This window comes from Eufriesea mexicana, unplaced genomic scaffold (assembly GCF_001483705.2).
Source record: "Eufriesea mexicana isolate 0111107269 unplaced genomic scaffold, ASM148370v2 scaffold596, whole genome shotgun sequence".
NCBI classification, from domain to species: domain Eukaryota; kingdom Metazoa; phylum Arthropoda; class Insecta; order Hymenoptera; family Apidae; genus Eufriesea; species Eufriesea mexicana.
Genome location: NW_016908754.1, coordinates 1,342,910 through 1,350,375, shown reverse-complemented (window position 1 = coordinate 1,350,375; position 7,466 = coordinate 1,342,910).

The following is a 7,466-nucleotide window of genomic DNA, read 5'->3' as shown; positions in this document are numbered from 1 at the left end:
CCCAACAAATACGCCTGCAACGCGTCGACAACCGAAAATGGCACCCGAAGTGCCCAAAATTGGTATCCAAAAATGGTTCCGAGTCGTTTCGTCCATTTCCTCTAAGTCTTGCGAATTTTATCAGCATCTTTGAAGAGGAAGCTTCATGCAGGTGTTGCACGCGACTTAAAATGCACCTAAAAATGGTCCCCGACTATGAAACAAAATATTCAAGCCCTGCGTGAAAATTTGTTGATTAATTTCGAGGTTAAGGATCTCGTATGACCGTTGCGTGCTCGACAAATACTCCTGCAACGCGTTGATAACCCCCAATAGTACCCGGAGTGCCCAAGAATGGTTCCGATTCGTTTCGTCCATTTCTTCTAAATCTTGCGAATTTTATCAGCATCTTTGGAGTGGAAGCTTCATATAGGTGTTGCACGCGACTTAAAATGCACCTAAAAATGGTCCCCGACTATGGAAGAAAATATTTCAGCTCTGTGTGAAAGTTTGCCGATTAATTTCGAGGTTAAGGATCTCGTATGACCGTTTCACGCCCAACAAATACGCCTGCAACGCGTCGACAACCGAAAATGGCACCCGAAGTGCCCAAAATTGGTACCCAAAAATGGTTCCGATTCGTTTCGTCCATTTCCTCTAAGTCTTGCGAATTTTATCAGCATCTTTGAAGAGGAAGCTTCATGCAGATGTTGCACGCGACTTAAAATGGACCAAAAAATGGTCCCCGACTATGGAACAAAATATTCTAGACCCATATGAAAGTTTTTCGATTAATTTCGAGGTTAAGGGTCTCGCGCAGCCCTTCGTACTGGAATTTCTGAAGCGAAGGTGAAGTAGGGAACGGTTGGGAGTAGGCGCAGGTAGGTAAAACCCCTCGACCGTTTCGAGGAGCTGCCACCGCGTCGATGCCGGTCCATTTACCTCGATTTAATTAAGGAAACTTGCAAACGAGTCGCTGCGTCTACCAGGCGTTTTCATTTTCACGGAAACGCTGCGTTTCCGTTCGCGGAGGAGGTCGGCCGGCTGGCTGGATTACTAGGTCGAGAATAACTTCAGACAGTGTTTCCTTACACGACGTCGGGGCTCGTGGCTGGCATTCGTCGAGATTCTTACGTAATTCCACGGAGGAGACATACAGAGGAACGCGATCGATGATCGAGAGCACGTGCCAGGCTGAGGAACGATGATAGCACTCGGGTCGACGAAACTGGCTGTTCCAAATGCGATTAAATGGCACGAGGCTTATGGAAGCTTGCAGCTTCGTCGAACCGGCATTGTTCTTCGGTGATCCACGGGGAAACTCGGACGGAAATCAACGAGGAATACGCGAGGAGTACTCGAGGAGTACAGACGCTCGTGGTGCTCGTTCCGCGCGGTCGTTCGACCTCTCTGCATAAGTCGGTGATAAGTGGCCGGCTGTATCAAGATAGAAAGCAATCTGGCCACGAGCGTCGCCGGCTTGTCCCAGATGAAGCGGGAAAAATGTGCTATTAGGAAAGCGCAGGAGGCTGCCGCTCAAATACGCCGCGGTTTGCGCAAGAGTCTCCTCGGGTTAAGTTAACAGAGGCAACGGTATCCCGTTTGACCCGGTAACAACGCCGGCCACTTTACGTATCCGTGCATTAGGAGCGCATTTGAAGATTCCATCGATGCCACTGGAACGCAAATGCCCGAGGAATGACGTCGCTGATCGGACTGGGGTGACACGTATTCGAGAGATCGTGCTGGCGACCAAGGGAAGGCATGGTCTATCGATGGTTAGCGAGAGATACGATCACTGGCACGCGCAAATTAAAGGGCGAAGAAAGAATCGAGCAGCTCTCCTGTAGGTACGCGTACGTGCAAGGAGTAATATGACTGGAGGAAATGGGAAAAATAATTAATAAGTTGGGCGAAGAGGACGCGACGTGCGGGGGGAAAGAGCAGCTTCAGCAGCCGATGATTAGTGTCACGGTAGAAAGAGAGGATGGAAAATAAAAGAGGAAAAGCTGAGGTGGAACTGGCGTGTCTCGATGATTCAGTGGCGAGTGGATAAATTACCATTTTCAGCGACGCGAGATTTGCACGCTAGTTTAATTACAATGTGCAAGGAATTTTTACTTATTTTTTAATCTGTAACATCCAGAAGGTGAATCTCGTAGAGTTTACTTTGGTGGACACGAATCCGTAATCGAAATTGATCCATCTGCCGCGGTTTTCGAAAAATGAGTTTTTTACTAACACACGGTTTTTGGATAGAATGAAGTATTACGTGGAAAGTAAGAACGTTAGGGGGTTCTTTATTGTCTTAGAAGTTAGGTGAAAGTATTCTATAGTTGTAGTTTATAAAAAATGTATAAATTGTCAAATTTGTCATTAATTTCTTAAAGCATAAAAATACTTAATACAAATGCATCACGAAAATTTATATTATAAAGGTCTAAGTGGAGTTTATAAATCATATTTATTGTCAGTAACAAATTAATATTGTTAATAACAAATTGTACGCAATGTAAATTTACAATAGAAGTGTAAAAATTAATAAATTATTGGCTATTACTAAAACTTCCGACGCACTTGTGTTAAAATGTATTCGTATAAGTTTATGAATTATTACACTGATTGTTTATAACAAATTAATATTATTATTAAGAAATTGTTCGCAACGTATATTTATAATAAAAGTGAAAAAGTTAATAAATTACTGACTATTAAAGCGGAAAAATAATAAATAATGGAATTGGTAAAGTTCGAAAATTTTTAATCGGAGTGGGGGCCTCAACTCATTTGTCGATTTGACTTCGGAAGTGTAACATCTAAATCTTCGTTGTGCGCGAGGGTGGGGATTCGAAGTAAGGTCGGGATTGACCACCCCACCCTCACCCCCACCCATTAAACAATTTACTAATAATTTTTATTTTGTTTTCAGGTACTAATTATTTTTTTATTTCAGATTTTTATTTATTTATTAATTATTTTTTCTCTTTTCAGATTGTTATTTATTCCTTTCTATTTATTTTTATTTGACATTTCGAATATTTCGTATAATATTCGAGTGTCCCATCGTTGGGTTATTTATGTCTCATCGTTGGATTGTTCATGTCACATCGTTTTGTTCATCGTTCCATTTAGACTATTTTTGTAGTTTCCTCTTACTAATTTGTTCCCTTTCCAGGTTTTAATAATTTTTCTTTTTTCAGATTTTATTTTCATTTGACGATTCGAATATTTCGTATAATATTCGAACGTCTCATCGTTGGGTTCTTTATGTCTCGTCGTTGGGTTCTTTATGTCTCACCGTTGGATTGTTTATTCCATTTCATTGATAATTATGGTTTATATTTGTTTCACTTTAATTACGTTTTACTAATCTTACTAATTTTTTTCTTTTCAGCTTTTCAGGTTTTCAAGACGTGGTTGGACGACGCGGGATACGTGCGTTTAGACCTAAATAGACCTAAGTAATCATAAGATAGATCCATAGACTAAGCCTCATGTGCGCGCTATCAGTTCAAAGGTAAACTACCTAACTTGGAGCGAAACATATCAATTCTCTTACCCCTATCGTTTACCAAAAAGAACATAATTGTTCTCGCGATAATCGCGATCGTTCGCAAGTACCGACTAGCCTACGCACGTACTTCCCGTGTACTCGATAGCTCCGTGCCTCGTAAGTCATTCTCACGACTCGTCTCCGACACTCATTTCTGCCACTGTCAATCTCGTCATGCATCGAGATCTCTGATGGCTCTCGGGCTGGTGAGGCATCTGGAGCAATACGAGGGTTCGTCGACCTTAGTCGTCCTGGGTGCCAATCCGTGCACACGACCGGGGGATGGGTCCTGCAGTCGGAATCATTGCAAGAGCGTGCCTGCCTGCCCCTCTAGCACTTGGCGGCTATGTGGTTATGTTTGCATAGAGCCGGGGTATGGAGCATGCGCGTGATTCCGACTGTTAGGCCTCGCATAGGACCCTCGGATTGCCTCTGGATGTTTCACTGGTTCGTTGGCTGCCTTAGATCATCGAGTAAGCCATGGCGAGGTCGGCAGTGGCAGGGTGGGCAAGGCCCGATCGGGAGGGTGCTGAGGTCGGAAGTTGACTTGTATACGGGAGTGCGTCGCGTAGGCTAGTCGGTCTTTCGAATAATCGCGAAGTTCCCTTTGTATGACACGAAATATAATAAAGTGTCAGTAGAGTCGCTTTAACTTAATTCGCTTCAAGTTAGATTAGGCTACCTTTGATACAGGTAGCGCCAGTAGGATGCACCACTAGGGTGCATGTCGGGTCTCGATGCGTAGCCACCTCCTCGTGGTGAGACCTGGTAATTGGTATTGTTTGCCAAAGATATATCTTTGGCAAACGATACCAAGCTAAGAGCTACGCACAAAGTTTACGATATTTCCTATCTGGTAAATTTTCAATATTATAGTTGTACTTTGAAAATAGAGAGTAGTAAATATCTCTTGAAATAATACGTATATTAAGATGAATTAAGGTAAATATAATAAATTCTGCCAGCTTGCGACCATATTTAATATTATGTTTCCCTGATAGAAAATCGCAAAATTGGCCAAAAGCTTTTCGACGAGGCTGCAAAGGTATTGTCCACGAAATTCTTGGAAATGACGATATTTCTTGAAATCGGTAGGCCTAGTTGTAAAAAGACAATATTCTGTCGAAATAAACGGGCACGTGCAACAGGAGAAAATTATTGGATTCGTGGAATATGACCAGATTAGTGCCATTAGATGCCAAGAATTGTTTTTTATAGTAAACAAAAATTTAAACAGTAATAGAAATATGTAAGGTATAGGACACATAAGATAGAAATATTTGATGGTCAAATAAAGATTCAGAACAGGGAGATGATTTAGGCAGACAAAAGGGAATATAATTAATTTAGGTGCTATCCTCTTATAGCAACAAGATATAGAGGATACAGTGAGATTGAAAGGTATATTGTATTCCTAATCTGAATAAATATTAATATGAGTGATCAAAGTCAAAGAGTGATCATTGCTAATCTTTTAAGTTTCAGACTGATGAAGCTGAGGTACATAAAGAAAAGAAAGAAGTTCTAATGAAAGCAGTGAGAAGAGGAAAGGTATATTTTAGGAAATTGGAAACTACAAAAACAGCAGAAATAATGGAGCTGTGACACATGGATTTGATTGGACCATTGAAGCCAATGTCAAAAAGAGGTAAAATGTACATCTTATATATTGATGATTATTCAAGAGTGATTATTGATCTTGCTCTTATAGGAAAAGTGTCAGACAGATGAGGAAACAGAAATATTGGTAACATTTCAAGAAAATTAACCTGTGAAGAAGCTGAAAAGTACTTATATGCTTAGACAATAGAGGTGAGTTTGTCAGACAAGACCTTCAGGTTTGTTTAAATCAAAAGGAAATAAAATATGATTTCATTCCAGCAAAGACACCGCAGCGTAATGGGGTTGCTGGCAGGAAGAACAAATCCACCATAATTCAATGAATATCAAGAATTATTAGGGAAATTCATGTATTTGAATACTTATGTCTCGGCAGACATCTCATTTGCAGTAGAATGTTTGTTATAATTTAATCATGATCTTAAAATGATGGACATGAATAGACTGAAGGGAATATCAAGATATTTGAGGGTGTGTATTGTCTTGAATTTGAGGAAGAAACCAATGAAATGTGTTGTGCAGATATATAGACTGATATGTGAAGTTCTACTGAAAAAGGAGGTGAGAAAAATTGTGATGCGTAACAGATTGAATGCGATAAATGTAGAAAATGAAATCTAAGCTCCTACATAGAAAAATGTTGTTATATAGGAGATGTATTAAAAACTAAGAACTTGCAAATTTGTTAAAGAATGTAAAATACTTTATGGGGGTGTTAACAGAATAAAAAGAACAGAGGGGAATGTGTGATAGTTATTTATATTGTTTTATTGTTTTATTTCTCCCATCCAACACGGCATAGGTTAGGTAAACTCTTTTATTAAAAGTACTATTTAATCAATCTCAGTTTTAATAACATTTCACGTTTGTCATAATTATACTTGATACTGAACATCAAACCATCTTATTAGCGATGGGAAAAATATTTGTAGCTTTATTATAACCGAATGATACGTACTTTTTTTGAACAGGTCTGACTAAATAGTTTCGTTGAAAAAGTAATTTTAACCACTTATACATTAGAAACTAATGTTCTCAAGAAATATTGTCAATAAAAGTGATCATAATGCTCATTTACAAAATTTTGTAACTAATATATATATATATTATGTATTACTATACATTATATTTTGTTATTAATTTTATAATTATTTTTATTAACTTATAACGTTTTTGCTTTGGAAACTAAGTATTTATTAATTTGTTATTTTCGTAAGAGAAACGTATTTGTATTTGCTACATTGATATTAATAAATATAAGGAACGTTGTTTGATATTCTACATCGATACTTTAGTCCATGGCTATTTCAAAGACGCAGCATTTTCCCGCGAGAAAAATGCACAGATTGTCTAGCGTCAGTCATCTTCAGTTCCGCGCCAAACGAACATACCGGTAACAAATAGTGGAATAATTTTGTACGTCAAAGTGAAACATTAAAGATTTCCACCAAACGTTTCGTAGAGTAGTAATATCGCTGATTGAAGTTTCAATTGCTATAACTGAGGAAATATATATTTAAGAACTATAACGCGACGTGTCTTGTATTAGTTCGCGACACTGCAGTTGTAGGTTACGTTTGTAACATTACCGCAATATTTACGAATAAGATACAGCAAAAGTTTAAGAAATTGTGAGAAATTTACAAAGTTCAGGATTACTAACTGTGAACATTTCTTCGGTGCTAATATATTACGTGTAAAAAATAGTGATTTGACATAGTGAAAATCATATAACGATACATGCGTGAAATGAAGCAGTGTGAGTGCGTATCGTGTAATGCTTTCGCACAGTCCCCAACCGTCGACTGTAGTAGATTCTAAATCTTGATTGCCCAGCAATATATTTGAACATTTTTACTCTGAATAGGCAGCTTGTTAAGAGTTTTTCCAATTTCACTTTAATCTTGACGTTCAATTGGGAAGTAGCTACGTGTTATTGATGATACATTCTAAACGTCGATTGTGGATTAAGATATTTCATTACTCCTGCATAGAATAGATTGTTCTCCAACCAGTAGGGCAATTATTTTACCACTGAAGGTGCATATATGAAACAAAGTGACGGAAAAGCAAGTGCTTGTGAAATCGTTCTACACAGTTTACTTTTCTCGCCTATATTTCTCAAGTTAGGCTTTTCGGTTAGGCTTTTTCGGAATAACAGAATAGAGAGAATTCTTCCTTAACGGAATTGGTGATTTTTTCACGGTTTCGAGCACGCGTTTTCGAAAAATAGTGGGGAAAGTGTCCGTGGCTGTCAGATCGTGCTGCGCAATTGACGTTTATGGATTCGATCTTCGAAATTAGGCTTTTGGAT